Raw genomic sequence first — 21,835 nt, forward strand, 5'->3', positions numbered from 1 at the left:
CTGCCACTTTGGAAACCAGACTAGAGACAAAATGACTGACTCTCTAGCAAAGGCCAAATAACCAAAGGCAAAACCATATGAGAGTTGTCCCACAAGTGGGAAAACCTACTAAAAATGTAGTCTTGAATTGAGTTTGATATTATTGTGACAAAAAATGCCTTGCAAGCTCATAACCATGGGAAACTAACCATAAATATAGAGACAGAGAAGACTAGGAAAACTAAAAATCCAAGTAACATAACAAAACTGAATAATAGAAACTGTAAATCAGGTAGACAAAGAATTATCCAAATCAATGGGCCGGTTGATCTGTTTGCTGGAGGGATGCATTTTTTGGTTTGTAGGTCAGCTCAACTCTAAGCGCTACAACCTTCCTTTGATGTCAGGAAGAAGCTTCTTCGGTCCATCCAAATTTTGCATAATGTTGTCCTTGGACTCTTGCCTATCCACAAGGACTCTGACCATCAAGAGATTTATATGCCAATATAAATTAATTGTGCAGAGATAATGATTCTAGCACTCTTTGATGTTTAAACTTTTTCATAACACTATCCCTGGACTCATGCCTATAACACCCTCCTCCCACGTCTACCCAAGTAACTCGCCAAATGCGTTAGACATGTGACGATAAGTTACTATAATATGATCTGACTCCACATGTGTCAGTTAAGGAAGTGGAACCAACAAAACACTTCACACAAACCTTCCACATTAGCAAAAAAACTCCTAGGATCCATCCCAACCACTTAGCTGACCAACCCCTGAGACCAACTAAAGTTTTAGTGAAGAAAACCCCTATAAAATCCCCTAATATGGACTAGGGTGCATCTAAAAGGCTCCAAAATCTCCCACAACAAGGACAGGGGAGCTTCCAGGGACTTTTTTCCCTAGTGTTGTGCCTGCGACTCCAGGATTTGTTCCACTTTTTCAGGCTTAGATCCCAGGTCACTATCCATAACTCAATGAAACCTTCAGAAATGAAATTTCACCACAGAACAAAGATACATTTGCAAAAACATCAATAAGGACTAGATTAGACCCCTACTACCCATGACAGGAATTTTGTCAAATATGTCACAAACATGAAAGCTACAGGTCTTAACAGCAGAACTGAACATAGGGGTCTCATACTTATCCGAGAATCGCTAAGAAGCATTGATGGTTCAACACTTTAGCTACAATTTCATCTATTAGGCCATAATACATTATTCATTCATTTACAAGTAAAAACATGATGAGAGACATACATAGCCACTGTCATAATGCATTTTCATAGCCAACATAATAACAAAAGAAAGACCAAGGAAACATCCGCCATATAACCCACGTATAAACCAATATAATACTCATGAATTAAAAAAGAGAAATAACCTCATATTAATGATGCAAAGGCCAACTTGGTTTGGGACTTCTGCGAACCACCTCGCCATAGACATGGTTGAGCCAAATCACTCTTCAACCACCCACCCTCGTGCCATATTCCAAGCATGAATGTCGGATCTCATGGAACAATCAATCAAAACTGAACTAGGGCTTCCAGATACCAAACCACCACAACCAATCAAAACGTGATTCCACCTCATGGTATAACATCACAAAAAATCATCCAGGGCTGTAGAGAGTTTGGTCCAACCAAGGCATCAAAGACTAGTAAATCAACACACAGTATACACCGGGTTTCCAAAACATTTGTCCAACTAGGGCTTCTAGGACTATTAACTCAATCCATCAAGGGCTTCCAAAGTGTTTTTCCAGCCAAGGCTTCCAGGACTAATAACTCAACCCAACTGGTTACAGGGCTTGGAGAGCGTTTATCCAGCCAAGGCTTCAAGGAACTAGTAACTCAACCCAAGCTAAAGGAAACATGAGAACGAACCCGAAAAACAAAGAAATGAACCCACAATAGCATGGATATCCCAGAAATGGCAAGGCTAGGCAAATACAATGTCAACCCAGGCAATCCTCCATGCTAATGATAGATCATGACTAATAAACAACATGCATATGCCATGCAAGCCCAAACTAGTGAGGAAAACATACATGCAACTTGGTACCTGCAAGAAAAACTTGGTAGCTATCGATCCTGATGTCCTCTTGCACTTTCCTGCTCTTCCTTTGCCTTCTTGCTTGAAGCATCCAAGTATGCCACAATCTCTAAGAGTGCTACAAGAAAACTCTAAGTGTCGAAGAGTACGAGAGAGAGAGAATAGAACAAGAGCTCAAAAATTGAACTGAAAAAAGTTTGTGAACTGATCCTCAAAATCCTTTTTATTAACGAGGCCTATATGTTCTTCATTTTCCATTATTTTCCTTTATTTTCCTCCTCACATGAAACCTATGACCTTTCACCTCCCTTTTCTCCTAATTTCCATTACTTTCATAATAAAATGTGCCAAAATTTCACTTTGCCTTTCCAAAGCCTTTGCCACTATCTTTTCCAATTTCCTTAGACATTAACTAATCACCATTGATCACCATCACTATGCTCTTTCCCAACATTCAGCTTGGAATACATGTCCCATGGCCTAGGTAAATATTTTTTCTTTATTAACTTTTACATGGATTTTTGACTAGGGATGTTATAGAAACATCACCCTTGGGAGGACACCATCCAGAGTGTTCAACAACACCTACAACCAATAAGGCCGTTGTAAGAAAAACATACTGCCCATGGAGGTTTATAACTTAGCTCATTGCAGTATTTTCAATGATCATCTTGTTGATAAGCAAACCAACATGAAAACATAATAATTATAACATCATAATTAAATTACACCCATACCACTTATTACAGTGTTATAACATAGCTCATGGCTGTATTTAAATCCATATACATATGTACATATACCAAACATCACCAAAACATGTACCAAAAACATATACCAAGAAATCTTCTCAACCAATGAATAAGGAAGGATATATAGCCCACATCTAATCAACAATCTCCCATGAAGATTCATCAGGCCCAAAGTGCTTCCATTGCACTTTAACCTGCTCGGTTCCAGAGCATGAGCATATTTCCCTACAAAATGCAATGTGGTTTCGGCTGAAATTCTCCTTTTGGCTCCACTTGCAATACATACCAGTCAATCACATAATCAACACCTTTAACATACTTCTTATGTAATGACACATGGAAAACATCATGGAATTTCACTGTCGAATGGAGTGTAAGTTGATAGGCTACTATCCCAATCCTCTCAATAATCCTAAAAGGTCCACAAAACTGAGGTGGCAACTTGGCACATGATCCAATCTGCAAGGAGCTCTTTTTTAGTTTGATGTGAAAGTACACTTTCTCCCCAACCTACTACTCCTTGGACAACCTATTTCATTCTGCATAGCCCTTTTGCCTATCCTATGTTGCTTTCATATTCCTCTTGATTACCTACAATTCCCACTCCATGTCTACTAATATGTTCGGTCTAATCAGCACCTTGGTCACTGCACCACTCCAAATGATGGGAGTATTGCAACTCCGCCCATACAATGCCTCAAACAGAATGATCCTTACTGACTCCTAGCACCCATTTTTGTAAGAAAACTCTACCAGTGGAAGGTACTCTTCCCACTTCCACTACTGATGCATTACATACATCCTGAACATGTCTTCCAATATCCTGTTGATCCTCTATACTTATCCATCTGTGTATGGATGATAAGTTGTACTAAATGCCAAATTTGTGCCTAAACCTGCAAATAATGCCTTACAAAACTCGGAAGTGAAATTTGCATCTTTGTCTGACACAATCTTCTTCGAAACTCCATGCAATCTTACCATGTTCCTGATGAAGAGTTGTGCTACATCACTCACTAAGAATGTAGACTTCATTGGAATGAAGTGCGCTACCTTTGTCAACATGTCCACAACTACAATGGTGGAATCATGTTGTCTCACTATCCCCGGAAAACCATGACATATTCCATAGAAATTACCTCCCATTTCCACTCTGGAATCGAATCAATTGTAGTAGTCTACCTAGATGCTTACACGTTTCCTTCACTTGCCGACAATCCAAGCACCTATCCCCAAACATAGATACATCTCTCATCAAATTCGGCCAATAATAGAATGTATTCACTGTTTCCAACATCTTCTGATAACCTAGGTGACCTAAATATTGTTTCTCATGAAACTCCCTCAATATCACCTTCTTAAGCTCACTGCTATCTAGCACATATATCCTATCCCTAGATCTAACTAATCCATCTACTATGAGATGATATTCCACATCCTGTACACCTGCATGTGTACTTGTACTTGTACCACTACTTGTACATATACTTGTACCACTACCTGTACCTATACTCTACTACAACGTGTGCACAATATCCATATGCATGTAATCCTCCTAACCTCTGGCAAGACCCTTTCCTGTAAATATGTCCGTTATGATCTCATAGTTGCTATTTAATTTACCTATATCTTCCCGCTAAAAGAATCTACCACCCTACTCTCTTTACCTTTGATATACCTGATCTCAAAGTTGAAGTCGCTAATCATGGCAAACCACTGAGCCTACCTGCCATTTAGATTTGGTTGGTAAAATAGATACCACAAACAATTGTGATCACTCATCAATATAAACCTTCTTCCAAGAAGATAGTGCATCCACATATTCAATGCATGTATGATCGCTGCCAACTTAAGATCATGTGTTGAGTAGTTATGCTCACGCTCATTTAGTTTATGTGACTCATACCATACCACTTTTCCATCTTGCATAAGTACTCCACCAAGTCCTCTATTGCAAGCATATGTACATACTATAAACTCTTTGTTTGGATATGCAACCTTTAACATTGGTACATGTGCCTAGAATTGCTTGAGCTGCTCAAAACTAGACACACACTCCTCTATCCATTCAAACTTCTTACCTTTCCTCTACAATGATGTGATAGGATCAGAAATCTATGAGAAATTACTGATGAACCTCTTGTAACAACCTATTAAGCCCATGAAAGATCTCACCTCATCCACATTCTTGGGAGCTGCCCATTCCATGATAGTTATTACCTTTTCTAGATCTACAACTATGCCATCCTTGGAAACCACATGTCCCAAGTAGTGTACCTGAGTCTGAAAGAAACTACACTTACTGAGCTTAGCATACAACTAATGCTCTGTCAACAATCTCAACACTGTTGCTAAATTCTTAACATCCTCTTCTTAATTTTTTGAATATACCAATATATCATCAATGAACATAATAACAAACTTTTCCAACTACAAACATAATACAGTATTCATCAAGCAGATAAAGGTAGTTGGAGCATTAGCTAAAACAAATGGAACTACAACAAACTCATAATGCCCATGCTTGGTCTAGAAAGTTGTCTTGTATATGTCCTCTTATTTAATGAATACCTTATGATATCCAAATCTCAGATAAATATTCGAGAACAATGCTTCTCCCTTCAACTAATTGAACAAGTCATCAATCCTTAATAAAAAATACCTTTTTTTGATGGTCACTTTGTTTAAATTCCTATAGTCAATGCATAGATTGATATTACCATCCATCTTCTTCACAAACAATACTGGTGTGCCCCATGGTGATACACTTGGCCAAATGTACCCCATGTCAATCATTTCCTTCAACTATAGCTTCAACTCTACCAACTCAGGGGTACTCATCCTGTAAGGTGCCTTTGATTTTGGAGTTTCCCCTGGAAGTAGCGCAATAGAAAAGTCTACTTCCCTATGAGGTGGAAACTCTAAAATATCTGCAGGAAATACATCCTGAAATTGTTTTAGAACTGGGTACTTGCTCAAAACATTTTTATCCTCAACTTCATTACCTTTATCACTAGAAATGTGCACTACAGATAACACACACCCTTTCTTGTGACTATGCTTGGCTTGCATAGTTGTCACCATTCTAACTGATGTTGCTTTTTTCTTAGCCCATAAGATTCTTTGTTCCCCATTGTCATCCAAGCACTCAATGTCTTTTTCATAACAATCCACCTTTGTTCTATAAAGGTATAAACACTCCATGCCTAAGAACATATTGTATGATCCCAATGATAATACATTCAAATGTATTGAGGTAGGCATACCATTCAAATCAAATGTACAAGCTCTTACCTAGTGATGAACTCTCTTCTTGGTACCTGTATCCAACTGCACTAACCAAGACTCTGCATGCACTTCTTTATTCAAATCACACTTATTCACCAGGTCAAGATTAGCATAACAATAATTATATCTAGGGTTAATCAAAATAGAAACAATTTGATCACAAAGCCTACTTTCCATCTTGATAATAGATGCCTGGGGGTTTTCCTTTCTATTATTTAGTGCGGCATAGATCTTAGGAATACTCTTCCCAACATTTCCCAATGTCGTTGCCTCCAGAGCACTATAGATCCTTGGTCTAACACCCTGATGTTGTGGAAGATCTCTCCTACGATGCCCTCCTCCACAAGTCCAACATTGCAAAGGCTTTCGACTTTGATCCCTATTCTTCTCCTCAGATTAATGTCCTTGTTATTTGCAAGGGGTATTTAACTTCTTAGGTGGTGAAACATTCTTTTTGTTACCGAAAACCTGAGGTCTTTCTCACTTCATGTCCCATTTACCTTTGTTCTTATCATTTCCCTTCCAATCTTTCTTAATCTCAGACCTGTGCTTCAATTGTTCATAGCCATGCTTTAGATTTTGGAAGAACTCCTCCAATGATCTATGCTCATCAAACTCAATATTCTCTTTAAATGCAATCGATAATCCATTAATGAACCTCTCAATCTTGGCCTTCTCCTCCTGGAGGTAAGGCACAAACCTCAACATCTCCAAGAACTTCCTAGTGTACGCATGTTTCATCAATCCTATCGTTAGCTCATAGAATTATTTTTCCATGTCATCAAAGTATCGCTTTGATAGACACTTGTTTCATAATAGATTCTCAAACTCACTCCAAGTCAATTACTCCTCATTAATACCTCTGACATTCTTCACATATTCCCACCAAATATCTACTTTACCTTTCAGAATGAATGTAGGTATTTTGGCTTTCATGTTCTCTAAATAATCATGGAACCTAAGTAACTTACTCATACCAAGAAACCATGCATATTTAGCCTGTGATTTCTTCATCTCTCCATCAAATTTATGTGGCTTTGCATTCTTAAACATATCTGGAAAATATCCCTTGTCACTCCTCCTATAAGGATGATAATGATGCTGATCATAATGTTTGTCCAAGAGAAATGCTCTAGGGAAAATATTGAAGGTGCTCATATGATGGGCTTGGTTAGGTAGATTTGGCTAATGAGATCCATGTTGGCCATGCAGATGATATCATGGAATCTATTGAGAAGTGGGCCACTATTTCTTCACCATGGAAATGTTTCCGAAATGAATTTTTTGCAAGAAGATTAGTGCCTTCCTTAAAAACCTTATGGTTTGTAAGATTTTGTTTGCGTAAGTATGGAGGTGGTGGTGTTCTCTCAGAGAAGTGTGAGGTTTATAGTTTTGGGGTTCTTTTGTTGGTAATTATCTCTGGTCACAGGCCTTTGCAGGTGATGACATCTCACACAATGAACAATGCTACCTCGTTTTCCCTCTAGGAGCTCGTGTTGGTGATCCCTTTCGAGGACTCGAGTCACAAGCGATTCCTCTACCTTGCAATTTCTTCAATGGGACTCATAGTGGGCTTCCAACTATTTACTTGTCATATTTTGGGTAACTTGGGGATTCAATTCATGCCCTTTTGGCCAACTATGGCACTACTATAATAGATACAATGACTGTCAGTGCAATGAGGAATCTTGTTAGCATCCCAGGAGACATCCTTGTCATACCTCTGACTTCTTAGTATGATTTTTTCTCTTGTTTTTCTTGTATATGTTTTCTTTTGTGCAAATTCGAATTGCTTGTTTCAGGTATTATTGGTGGGAAATAAATGCATGTGGCCCATAAAGAAAGATTGGACTAGTGTTAGGTATTAACGATCACTATTTTTCTAGCCCAACCTTATCTCTTGATTCTCACTTTGTCAAGAGAAATACTCCATAGTCTTAGGTGTTAGATCTGGGATAGTTATTCTGCCAAAATTGGTGGATATTGACACTCAACCTCATTCCTTTTGATGAAAAATTATTTTATAGTAGACTTTCTTTGGCTTGGATACCATAGGGTTAGATATTCTGCTAAAGTATTCCAAGACTTGTGGTCGGAATCGTCCATTTGAAACTCATGACATGTGGCAGGAGCTAACCATAAAAAGGAAGATATCTGACTAGATGGCTAGGTAATCCATCAACATCACCAATTAACAAATTCCCCATTTGTTATAGAATTTTTTTTGATTCAATGGCACTGATACAAGTAATATGACTAATCCATTAAGGAAATATTTCTCTGTCAACTTTTACATCGTGTTAGTCTGTTAAAGTGGATGCATTGTTAAATGCCTATCATGTATCATGGCCCATAGCACTGCTTATTTGGAGGTCACACATACATTTTTTTAAAGCTGGTAAAGCTTAGGGCTCAATCAAAACCCATGCTTATAAGGCACTCACATTTTGACTATGCCTTGGGAGGTACACACAAACCAGTTAGGAATTCTCATCCATCACAATATAGTTGTTTATAGTTATGTCCTCAGTACTAACTTGATGATCTCTCTACTGTAAAGTTTCTTCTTGAAGTTTCTAAAGCCAACTTTCCAAATTGATTGTGGATCATATTTTATTGCAAGCTACTATAGTCGATGCTTCATCGAGAATATTGTTGCTCTTTATGAATTGTAGGAATCTACATATTATGAGAACTTAGGAGTACACCCTAGGTTCAAGAAAATAACCAAAAAGAATTCCCACATGTCTACATGTTTGAAGACTTGCCTACATGATATCCTTATTACAATGGCAAGTTTGTAGGTTACTAAGACTTTCCTAAAACATCGCCACATTTTGGTGGAGAGTAAGAAGACTCGCTTACTACCTTTGATTCTTTAAACCTTGATCGAATCTCTGAAGGTTTCAATCCCTTTAGGGTTCTGAAAACTTACCCTACTATCATTTTTTCATTTCTTCAATCAGATCTTTCACATGACTGAAGATTTCCTACAGTCACTTAAATATTTAAACATGTATAGCTTTAGGCTACATTTTTGTGCCTTGTTTTCTGGCTGCATCGAAACTTGAAAGTTTCTTGAGTCACCAAAAGTTTAATTTGATTAGATCTTAGCTAATTCTCTGAAGAGCTTCGAAAATTTCCTCCAAATATGCAAAGACATACTAAGGTTCTCACTTCCTTGACAGGTAGTGACTGAAACATTTCTGTCAATATTCTTTTACTTGTTGGATTTTGAAGAACAATGCCTAGTTTGGATTAGAGGAGCCGTTACAACATCTGGCACAACTTGTGACTCATGTGGTTAATTAGAAGAATATGACATTGTTATCATTGTCACATTCATGAATAGAATATGGTTTAGTTCCAGAAATGTTGCAATATTTATGCATCGGAGTGCCTTGGTGTGACTGAAAACATAAATGAGTCACCAAAAGGTGGATAGTTTGAGTTTAGAGAATGATTTGTGACTTTACAACTTTATCAAGAAAATTAGGGACAAGTTCTTTTCCCTTGGATCCAGAAGGAACCGTGTAATCATTTGAACATTGTACTGGGAAAATGAATATCCATTGTATTCATGGGATTCATAAGAAAACGTTCACCACCATGGTTGTAGAACAAAAGTATCATAGTATGTTGGATTGATGGGGCCTAACCCAGGTTCATCTTTAACTGTGTCAACAAACAAAACCCTAACCGCTGGCCCTTTCAGTAACAACCTTCATAGTGCAAGATACAGTCTCACCTGAAGTAGTATTCGGGATGCTAGAACCAAGTTTTTGCATCCAGAGGCCTGTGTGATCGTTTCCTTAGGTTCTTATGGCTTAGATCTACCTTCATGCAACTCTAATCCTTCTGAACAAACAAGTACTGTAAATCTATCTAACCATCATCCAGATCTTTGTTAAGGTACTTAATTGTACTTATCATGCATAAATATTATAGATCTACAAATTTTGCACAGTAAATAAGAATTAATTCACATAAAACATATCATAGAGATAAGACACATAAAATTTGAAGAGGTAAATGATAAGACACATATGCATCAATTCCAGCCAAAAAAAATCTTTATTAAGTACAAATGTTCCATTACAGAATTCCTCTCCCTGCACACCCAGCTACAGGGGCCTGCGCACTCAACTTGCAGACTTACCAAGGTCTCCACGCACTCAGTTGCAGGAGCCTTCCCATTTCACCTAAGTATAGGAAACAAACATTTATTGCCTTAGAACCTTTCCCTTACAATGATTCTTCTCTACTTATATTCCTACTTAGACTCGCTATGACTCATCTATTTATAGTTTTTCTTTACAATACCATGGTCTGTGGACCATGCGTAGGTCTCAAAAGAACTCTATCACCTATCCAACTAACGGATTAAATCCCCTTTTGACTTCTACTAGCTTCGAACTCCGCTTCTACATTTCATGGATACTTTACATTCGTTACAAAAAGAAACTACAAAATTTACTCAAAATTGACTCAATTGACCCTAGGGACCCCTTCCCAATAGGCCCCCAACAGAAATTGCATGGCTCGCCCTTGATTTTCTTAGCTAGTGCATCTATGTTGTTGCAGAGGCAGCGAAACTCCACCTTCAACACCTATATGTCAACAATACACTACAACACGACCTGTTGCACTTCCTCTACCAACATTTCTATAGTTAGGTCTCCCATTGCAAGTCACATAGTCCATTTTGTTTGCTGGAGTGTCTTCAACTTCTCTTGGACTGATAGAGTATGTTGGCTTGCTTATTCTGTCTAGGGATGTATTCAAGCCTTTAAGATGACCTCTTTTCTCTACAGCTCTTTAATTTTTGATTGAAGATGTTTTCCTTCTTGTATTCAAGCGAGGAGTTGGACTGGTGCTAAAGTCCGCGCAGTCACCCTGACTTCATCAATGTTTTGGTGCATCTCTCGGATATGTGCCAAGTTTCTATAGTTTTGGGTCCTCCTACAGAGTCATCCATAGTTCCATTTCATGTTTGAAGATCAGTGTGTAGCCTGTGACTGGTTCATCTAAAGTGGCCATGATCTCCCTGATGCTTTCTCCGCGTTGCTCCCGGACTTTTGGCAGAGTGGTTGGCTACAGTTTCAATTCGAGATCTCAGATCTTCATTTAGAACTAAAATGTTATGTGGCTGACCTCATCCTTCAATTCTCTCACTGTGAAAACCAACTTCTGAATCTTCGATGCTACTGCTGCATCTTCTGGAATGTGAAGTTTTGGCAGCATCTGACATGACAGTGTAATTGTTGCCTCCAAGCTCTGGCTTCGCTGAGCCAGTTCTTCCTTTTCCTTTAGCACCTAAGCATATTCGGTGAAGATCTTCTCATTTTTAATATTTACCTCACTGATAACTGTTAGCGCGTTCTGGTCCCTCATCCTGAGTGTGTCTAATACCCCCTGATGCAGCCCGTGGAGGGTCTGATTAGGTAGCATGACTTAGTTGACACCCACATCCTTGACCTATCTGAGCTTGGAGTATGCTTCATCTATCTCTATGCATAGTGACCCCTCTGGTAATGGAATCACTTTGAGGTCTATATTCCTATCTGTGTCCAACACAGTCATGCTGGCTTGTTGCAGCCTCTCTTGAATCTCGCTTGACTATCCCACGCTCGCCTGAAGTCGACTTGTTTGAATCTGCAAGTTGCACAGATCCTTCTTCACGTTCCTTAGTGCCTATTGCTATTGTTGTTCAAATTGTGTCCACATCTCTATTGTTGTTTCGTGGACCTTATCACCGATCAAATCCAAGCCCCCCTCAGTGAGGACCATCAGATCTACATGAAGGCGCTTGTGTGACTTCTACTTCTTCTTGGGTCCGAAAGTAATCTCCTTCTACCGCTTTGTGATTTTGAATGGAGTTCTCTGCTCCTCGCCACCAACTCCTTCCTCCTCGGACCCTTCGTTGTACCTAGTATGTTGAGAAGCAGAATACGCAACCTCTAATGTGGCCTCCTTTGTGCCACACGCCTTGTGAGAAGCTGCCTTGGCAACAACTTCCTTCCTTTTCTGTGCTATCTTTCTTGGGTTGTTGCCTACTCAACCTATTTCCTTTTCCATGCTACTTTCTCTCAAGTGGGGACCTACTCAGCTTCGTTTTTCTTCTGCACTACTATGGCCTACGCAAAGGAACTTTCCCTAGCCTTTCTTGTTCCTACACCAAGATTTGATGGCTGCAGCCACTGACCTAGCCATTTTCCCATGACTTCTTGTACGTCTGCGTTAGTGACTAGGTATGGAAACTTGTACCATACTTTCTCAGTATATCATCTCGTATGGATGGGTACATTGAGAAGATATTCTTTAAACTTCGCATAGGCCTCCACTACTCAAATAGGGTAGGTGATAGCCTCAACGTTTGGCTGATCAACATGTGAAGGTCCATCTCAACCAACACCCATAATATATTCATCTCCCTAACCCTCTCTAGATCCTTTGTTTCCCACAACGAAGTGAACTTCATGGAATATAGTAAATTGGCATCATGCAGAAGGAACATACTTTCTTCTGGAAGTCTCGACATAACTAGGGAAATTAACAATAGTAGGCATACATAGTGGAATGCCTTATCATTTTGCTATGCTTCATGACAATTCAACAGAAACTCTTTGTAGAGATACCACGTCCAGTTGTACTGCACCCCCTTTGCACATTGTGCATGCAATGAAATGACTGATGCCGACACCTCATCTGCGTGACACTTTCTCATGACCTTGCAAGCCAAAATCTAGGCAGCAAACTACACCACCTTGTCTGTGACGAAACAGATAGAGTATCGACATGACTTCTTCACTAAAACAAATTCTTTCTTCATTTTATCGATGAGTTTTTTTTCTTTTCTCTTACCTCCAAACTCCTCGGCTAGATCCACCCCTTGGTAGGGCAACCTGGTGATACAATGGATCAACATATTTGCAATGCAGATGGGATTCCCAACCAAAGACACCCATCATGAACCAGTGCAAGCAATTGGCACAGACACACCATGTTGATAGTGGTTATACTAAAATGTGGTACCCATATCATATTTATAAACCCAACCTTTTCAAACGCCATGACCCACTTCATGGGTTCCAGTCGCGTGACTCCGGTCTCCTCATAATATATCTTTGCCAAATATTTTATGTCGCCAAATGTGGGAATTTCTCATGAGTAGGTAGGTCTTAATCCTCCATTTTGAGTGTCGGAATGCACCTTAAGAGCACGCTTTCAAATGGCACCTTCTCCAGCAATAGCGGTGTAGAGGCCATAAACTTTCCAGAATCAGGATCCTTGGGTACCTTCGCTTTGCCCTTCTGCAGAGGGATATACTTTGAGAGCCTAACAATAATCTCTCCCTCTTGAGAATCCAAATATTTAACCCCTTCACAAATCTCCACCTCATCAAGATCCAGGGGTTTGTGTGGCTATTTTTACTTGTCCATCTTCCCTTTTTTCCAAACCTTCATAGGGTTCTTCCTTAGTGATTGCCTCACTGGTATAGCCTATGGTTTCTTCTCTTTCTCCTAATTAGCAACAGATGGTTTAGGCGTAGGTGACTTCGACGTCATAGGAACATACAGTGTAGCTTCCATTGTCGACGCAATTTCACGAGCTATGGCTTCAGAGACAACGACTTCAGAACATGCGGCTTCTGTGGGATCAATCATTTTCTCAAGGGTAATCTTATGGCTCTAGTCAAGAAAGTTTGTCAACTCTGACCGTGCAAGAATTTCCTCCCAATATTCTTGGTTCATAATCTTAAGGAAGGAAAATTAACAAGCTATTTTTACAAGGAAAAGTGTTCTACTGCATGCCATTATTGCTAGATTTATAGGAAATTTCGAATTCAAATCCGATTGCTCCCTCTAATTTCTGATCATAAATACATCTTTAGCGATAGCTTGCCAAATATTTGCACCATAAATGTAGCATACCTGCTCCTCCTAACGGTATTTTTGTCATCCAATAAGATACAATGCATCCAGTGGCTACTTTTAAACTCATTTGCGTGGCAACATCCTACATAGCATAGATCACTTGGCACAACTCCTCCTGATGCACTTCTGGCTTCCCTCGTGCAGCTCCATTACTTCATTTTCCAAGTATTCAGGCAGTGTAGTTTATAGTTCCATACTTCCTTACAACTTCCTCGAGTACTAAGATTGTGTTGCCATAATGTAGTCATTAAACAGGGGCAGGATCCCCTTAATATAGCTTCAGTTGACTTCCATTGACTCTTCCCAAAAATAATTCCGCATTTAGCTCCATGAGCTGAACTGCGCCACCATCTGTAATTTCCTTGATTACATAGGGTCCCAACTAGTGCATTTGAAACTTCCCAGGGGACTTCCTGAACTTGCAATCATAAAGTAAGACCAAATCATTCACCTTGAACATGCACAACATAATATGTCGATCACGCCATGCCTTTTTGCACTCCTTTTGCACCTGTTGGTGAAATGCTCCTAGAAACATGCCTTGTTCTAATTCTAGCAATTGCGCGAGGTGCTCGTCCATAGTCTCGTAGTCTGACATATCAGTAAATGTTGCAATCCATAAACTCGGCACAATATATTCCATGGGAAACACAACCTCTATCCCATAGACTAGCTTGAACAAGGTTTGTCCTGTCAACTTCTTACACGTCGTCTTATATGTGCATAGGACCGCTGGTATGCATACATCCCAATCATTCCTCTGTGCATTGTAGACTTTCGTCAATGTGTTTTCCACAATTTTATTGAATGCTTCAACCATGCCATTTTCCCAAGGATGATAGGGCATACTATTTTGATGATAAACTAGAAATTCTTTGAGCATTGTGGCAGTAGTTTCATTTAGAAAGTGTGTACCCCTATCACTCATCACTATCTTAGGACACCCAAACCTTGTGAAGACATATTCAAACAGGAACTTCACAGCTATAGCAACACTATAGTCCTTCACCTGTTGTGTTTCTGTCCAACTTTTCAAATACTTCATCACACTAATAATGGTCGCATGCCCCTATTCTTCCCTTGTGGATATATTGGACCCAAAAAGTCAATCGCCCATTTGTCAAATACCTGTAATGAAATATAAGGATTTAAGGGAAATTCATCCCTTCGCGAAGGCTTTCCCATCCTATAACATGCATCACATTCCTTGAAATACACCTTAGAATCGTTTTCTATCATCAGCCACCGTAATCCTACACGTAGAATATTTTGTGCAGTCTGCTCTGCCTACATAGTGTCCTCCCACCACTCCTCCATGTGCTTCGGCGAGGCTGCCAGAGAATTTGAACTCCAGAACATATTGGTGCAGTATTTCATCAGTGCCCATCTTATACAAGTGTCCCGTAATCACAGAAAAGTCAACCATGTGGACCACCAAATCCTTTTTTTTTGTACAATATCCTTCTGGGGTTGTTCCAGTAGTCAAAATTTGGATTATATCGGAAAAATGATCATCTACGATGTGTATAGTGAAGAGATACACCTGGAAATACTTCTTCCAAATTAGTAGGTTCTTCCCCTGTCTCAATTTTGGATAGATGATTTGGACACGCATTCAATCATCCAGGCTTAAAGATCACCTCAAATTCATATTCCTAAAATAGAAATAACCACATATAGATCTTCCCCCCCAAGTTCCAACAAAGGCTTGTTGACCAGGCACTTGAGCACGAAGTGATCTGTACACATTTTGAAATGTTCGCCTAACACATAGTGTCAAAATTTCTGCAGTGCGTAGACCATCGCCAATCCTTCATGCTCTGTAGTCGAATATTTATTTTCGGCCTTTAACAATTTCCTGCTTGCGAAGGCTATATGATGATCAATTTTGTGTTCTCATGGTTGGGTCAATACTACACCCAATGCAACACAAGAGGCATCAACATGTACATGAAAATCTTTCTTCCAAACTGGAAACACTAAAATGGGTGCAGTCACCATGTTCTCCTTTAAAACATCTAAAATGCATTGACACTTCTCATCCTCACAGAAATTCGCATCCTTCGTCAATAATTTCTCCATTCGCATCGTTATCTTTGTATATGCTTTAACAAACTTTCGATAGTAGCCAGTGTACCCCAGGCTTGCACGCAACTTCTTTACATTCTTCAAAGCTTCTAAATTGACAATCACGACTATCTCCATACGGTGTACCATTAGTCCTTTATTACATACCACATGACCTAGCAATATCCCATAAAGCACACAAAAGATACATTTCTTCAGATTCAGGGAAATATGGTATCTACGAAAAGTATCCAACATAAGGTGCAGAGTTGCAATGTGGTGCTTTACCAATCTAAACACAGTCTAGCCAACAAAATATAATTCTAAGAATTTGTTGATGAACTATCTAAATGCTTCAATTACAACCCTCGAAATGATCATGGGCGCATTTTTCAATCCGAATGGCATCACTGTGTACTAGAATCATCCCCATTCCGTTGTGAAGGTCATCTTACTCCCATCCTCTAGCGCAATATTAATCTGATAGTACCCTGAGAATGCATCAGTGAACGAATAAGCTTCCTGTCTTCCAACATTCTCCAAAACTTCATATGTGAATGGTGTTGGAAATGGGTCGTGAACACATGCATCATTGAGTTTTCTCAGGTCTACGCATATTCCAATTTCACCCTACTGCTTCTTCTCTTGAACAACCATAGGGCTCACCCAATCAAATTCTTCTACTGGCTCAATAATTCCTGCTTCTTGTTAGAAAATTATATATTACAGAGCAATGGAACACATAAAATATTGCAAAAATGTAAACACAGAAAACGCATAAAACAAGAGAGACACAGATATACGTGGTTCACCCAGTTTGGGCTACGTCCACCCCGAACAGCTAGTCCTTCCTTTCTATTATCCAGCAAAATGAAGAGACACAACCTACAGCAAATCCACTGTAATATCCTCTGTTTTCTCTCACAGTCTCACCTCTCTATTTCTCGTTCATAGAATACACATCTATATCTCAGCCTCCAATACAATACCCTCCTACAACGATAGGGGTTGCCTTCTAGGGCAAAAAACCCTAAACTAAACATAAGTTCTACCTTCAGATCATCTACCTAATGAACAGCCTAGATTGACTAGAAATTACTATACTTTTACAAGGAAATTTTACATTTTTTTTAGCTTCGGGGGCACTGCCCCCGAGCCCCCGCTGGGGGACTGCTGGCCGTCGGACCCCCTAGTCGGGGGGGATCGGCCCCCCCAGACCCCCGCGGGGGGGACAAGTCCCCCCCGCACCCCCCCCGCGTGGAGGGGTGTACAAAATTCTTGGGGTATACATCCGACTGAAACAAAGACCTCTGAACAATCATGCTCCACACACAACATTCTCCCACTTGGAGAATGATTGTAGAAACTCCACCGCTGCTTCATTTGCTAGACAATGACTCCTCTTTGGACCTGGCTGTTTCTCATCTTCTTCATCATCCTTGAAGACAAATTGAAACTGAGCATATTCTCACTTTCTCCCTGGTTACAACTTTTGTTAGCATATCTGCAGGATTTTGGCTAGTGTGTATCTTTTCCAGCTTCAACTCTCCATCTTCCAACACTGATCGTATGAAATGGTACTTGAGCTGTATGTGTTTAGTCCTAGAATGAAATTCTGAGTTCTTTGCAAGATGAATGGCACTTTGGCTATCACTGTATAACGTGCCCATATCATGCTCCTTACCCAATTCACCCATAAACCTTTGTAACAAAATAATTTCTTTACTAGCCTCTATAGTAGAAACATACTCTGCTTCTATTGTTGAAAGTGCAACAACACTTTGGATTTTTGAAATCCAACTGACAGTTGTTCCACCAATAGTAAATACATATCCTGTAGTGCTCCTCCTGTTATCCCTGTCACCTGCCATATCTGCATCAACATATCCCTGTAGAGAAATGTTTGCAGCACCAAAGAATAATGCTTGATTTGTGGCACCTTTCAAATATCTGAGAATCCATTTCACTGCCATCCAATGTTCCTTTCCTGGATTGTTCATGTACCTGCTTACAACTCCCACTGCATGTGCAATATCAGGCCTTGTGCAGACCATTGCATACATTAAGCTTCCAATTGCTGATGCATATGGAACTTTAGACATATAATCCATGTCTTCTTGGGTCTTTGGGCACATTTCCTTACTAAGTTTGAAATGGCTAGCAAAAGGTGTGCTAACTGGTTTTGCATTGTGCATATTAAATCTTTTCAACACCTTTTGTATGTACTCATTCTGAGACAATGTTAATTTACGATTTTTCCTGTCTCTAGTTATTCTCATACCAAGGATTTGTTTTGCATCTCCCAAATCCTTCATTGCAAATGAATTTGCCAATTTTCTTTTGAGTACATTTATTTCCTGCATGTTAGATCCTGCAACAAGCATGTCATCCAGATACAATAACAATATAATATAGCTGCCATCATTTTGCTTTTTCAGATAAACACAATGATCATAGTGACATCTAGTATAACCTTGTTCAGACATAAACTTGTCAAATTTTAGATACCACTGCCTTGGAGCCTGTTTTAAGCCATACAAGCTCTTCTTCAACTTGCACACTAGTTTGTCCTTCCCTTTCACCTCATATCCTTGTTGCTGCTGCATATATATCTCTTCCTCCAAATCCCCATGGAGAAAGGCTGTCTTTACATCTAACTACTCAAGATGCAAATCTTCAGCTGCTACAAGACTTAAAATAGTTCTTATTGAAGTCATTTTAACAACAGGAGAAAATATTTCATCAAAATCAATACCTTTCTTCTGTGCAAACCCCTTCACCACAAGTAGCTTTATACCTCTGTTTTCCTCCATCTTCTTCCTTCAGCCTGTAAACCCATATATTCTTCAATGTAGTTTTTCCTGCAGGCAACCTGACTAAATCCCAAGTCCGGTTATGCATTAAGGAGTCCATCTCTTCTTCCATGGCTACCTCCCACTTCTTCCTGCTTTCAACCTGCATTTCTTCTTCATAACATTCGGGTTCACCAGAATCAGTCAACAATAAATAATATAATGAAGGAGAGTATCGTTCAGGGGGTCTACTTATCCTGGTAGATCTTCTAACACCACTTTCAGGTGTTTGGGGTGCATGTTGTTGTTGTGGTGGTTGTTGTTGTTGATTATTATTATTTTCAGGCACCTTTACCTTTTTAGTGATTTCATCAAGGACTATGTATTCCTTGTTTTCTTTTTCCTGTTTCCTTTCCTGCAACTGATTCTTATACAAGACCTTTTCATTGAATATTACATCTCTACTCCTAATGATTTTGTGATTTTCGTAATCATATAAGCGATAACCAAAATCATTAACACCATATCCAATAAAGGTACATTTTTTTGACTTTGCCTCAAGCTTTGTTCTATTTTCTTTATCAATATGGACAAAGGCCTCACAACCAAAAGGCTTTAAAAAAGAGTAGTTTACCTTTTTACCTGTCCATGCTTCCTTTGGAACACCACCATCCAAGGAGCTTGAAGGCCCTCTGTTTATTAGATAAACAACAGTATCTACAACATCTGCCCAAAACTGTAAAGGCAATCCTGCATGCAATCTCATGCACCTTGCACGCTCCATGATTGTTCTGTTCATCCTTTCCGACACACCATTTTCTTGTGGTGTTCTTGGAACTGTCTTCTCTCTGTGAATTCCATGTTCTGAACAGTACCTATCAAACTCTTTGCTGCAATATTCACCTCCATTGTCTGATCTAAGACACTTCAATTTCTTTCCTGTCTCAATCTCAACCAAGGCTTTCGATTTCTTGAAAGTATCAAATACATTAGATTTATTCTTAATACAATAAATCCAAGTTTTTCTAGTTGTGTCATCAATAAAAGTAACATAATAACGAGAGCCACTGAGAGATGATACCTGAGCAGGTCCCCATACATCTGTATGCACAACCTCTAATTTTTCATTCTTCTTTTCTTTCCCAACTCTGAGAAATCTGACTCTCTTCTGTTTTCCATAAATGCAATTCTCACAGAAGTCCAAATTAGCATTCTTCAAACCCGGCAACAAATTCCTTGAGTGAAGGATCTTCATCCCCTTTTCACTCATGTGTCCGAGCCTATGATGCCATAATGCTGCATCTGCTCCTTTGGAAGTTAAAGCATTAACACAGTTAGAAATACCATTGCATAAATACAATGTACCAACCTTTTCGCCTTTTGCTATTACCAGGGCTCCTTTGGTGACCTTCCAAGCTTTATCTGTGAAAGTTGTCAAACAACCTTCACCGCCTAACTGCCCTATTGAAATCAGATTTTTCTTTAGATTTGGAACATGCCTTACCTCCTTTAATAGCCATTGGTTTCCATTCTGTTGTTTTACAAGAACCTTACTCATTCCAACGATTTTACAGGGTTTATCATCACCCAAACGAACTTGTCCAAAATCTCCTTGAACATAGTCCTGAAAGTATTTTTTATCAGGTGTGGCATGGAATGAAGCCCCTGAATCTACCACCCAGGAATCAGTAATATTTTCGAAAGAAACAATAAAAGCATCTTGTAACACCTCACCTATCACATTTGCTTCATGATTGTTTTCTCGCTATGCATCTCCTTCTTTTCGTTTCCGAGATCTACAGTCTTTCTTTAGGTGTTCTTTCTTTCCACATTTCCAGCACACTATCCCCGATCTAGACTTGGATCTGCCTTTCCTTGATTTACTATGATATCCTAAGCTCTTTCCTCTTTCCATTTTTCTTCCTCTAGACTTTGCACTCAAAGCATTTCCCGATGTCTCACCGGAGCTTTTCCGTCGCATTTGCTCGCTAAGGATAGCACCGACAACATCATCAAACTTTAAAGTACTAGATCCAGAAACAGAGTTACTAATGGCCATTACCAAACCATTCCAACTTTCTGGTAATGAGCACAAGAATAACAGAGCTCTAACTTCATCATCAAAGTTTACCCCTACAGAACTTAACTGACTTGTAACTGTATTAAAATCATTTAAATGGTTTGCAACAGATCCACCTTCCGACATATTCATATTAAATAATCGTTTCATAAGAAATACCTTGTTTGAGGCCGAGGGTTTTTCATATAGTTTTGACAACGTCTGCATCAAACCCTCTGTCATGGTTTCCTTCGAAATTTTGAAGGCAACCGACGCAGCAAGGCACAACCGTATTGTTCCGAGTGCCTTTCTATCGAGAAGGTTCCATTCTTCGTCTTTCATACCCGTCGGCATCTTTGTTTTTCTGCCCAATGGTAGGTATAGATCTTTCTGATACAGATAATCTTCCATCTGCATCTTCCACAGCGAGAAGTTTTGGCCGTTAAATTTCTCGACCCTAAACTTACCATCTTCTGGAATTGCTCCCACTCGAACCAGGAACCCTTCTTTCCTGTGAGTTTATCAGCCAATTAGACCTTCGGCTCTGATACTAGTTGTTAGAAAATTGTATATTACAGAGCAATGGAACACATAAAATATTGCAAAAATATAAACACACAAAACACACAAAACAAGAGAGACACAGATATACGTGGTTCACCCAGTTTGGGCTACGTCCACCCCGAACAACCAGTCCTTCCTTTCTATTATCTAGCAAAATGAAGAGACACAACCTACAGCAAATCCAGTGTAATATCCTCTGTTTTCTCTCACAGTCTCACCTCTCTATTTCTTGCTCACTGAATACACATCTATATCTCAGCCTCCAATACAATACCCTCATACAAAGAGAGGGGTTGCCTTCTAGGGAAAAAAAACCCTAAACTAAACATAA

The sequence above is a fragment of the Pinus tabuliformis genome, chromosome 5_2 (genome assembly GCF_031772625.1).
Source record: "Pinus tabuliformis cultivar Carrire ecotype Pingquan chromosome 5_2, CPIR1, whole genome shotgun sequence".
Lineage (NCBI taxonomy): Eukaryota > Viridiplantae > Streptophyta > Pinopsida > Pinales > Pinaceae > Pinus > Pinus tabuliformis.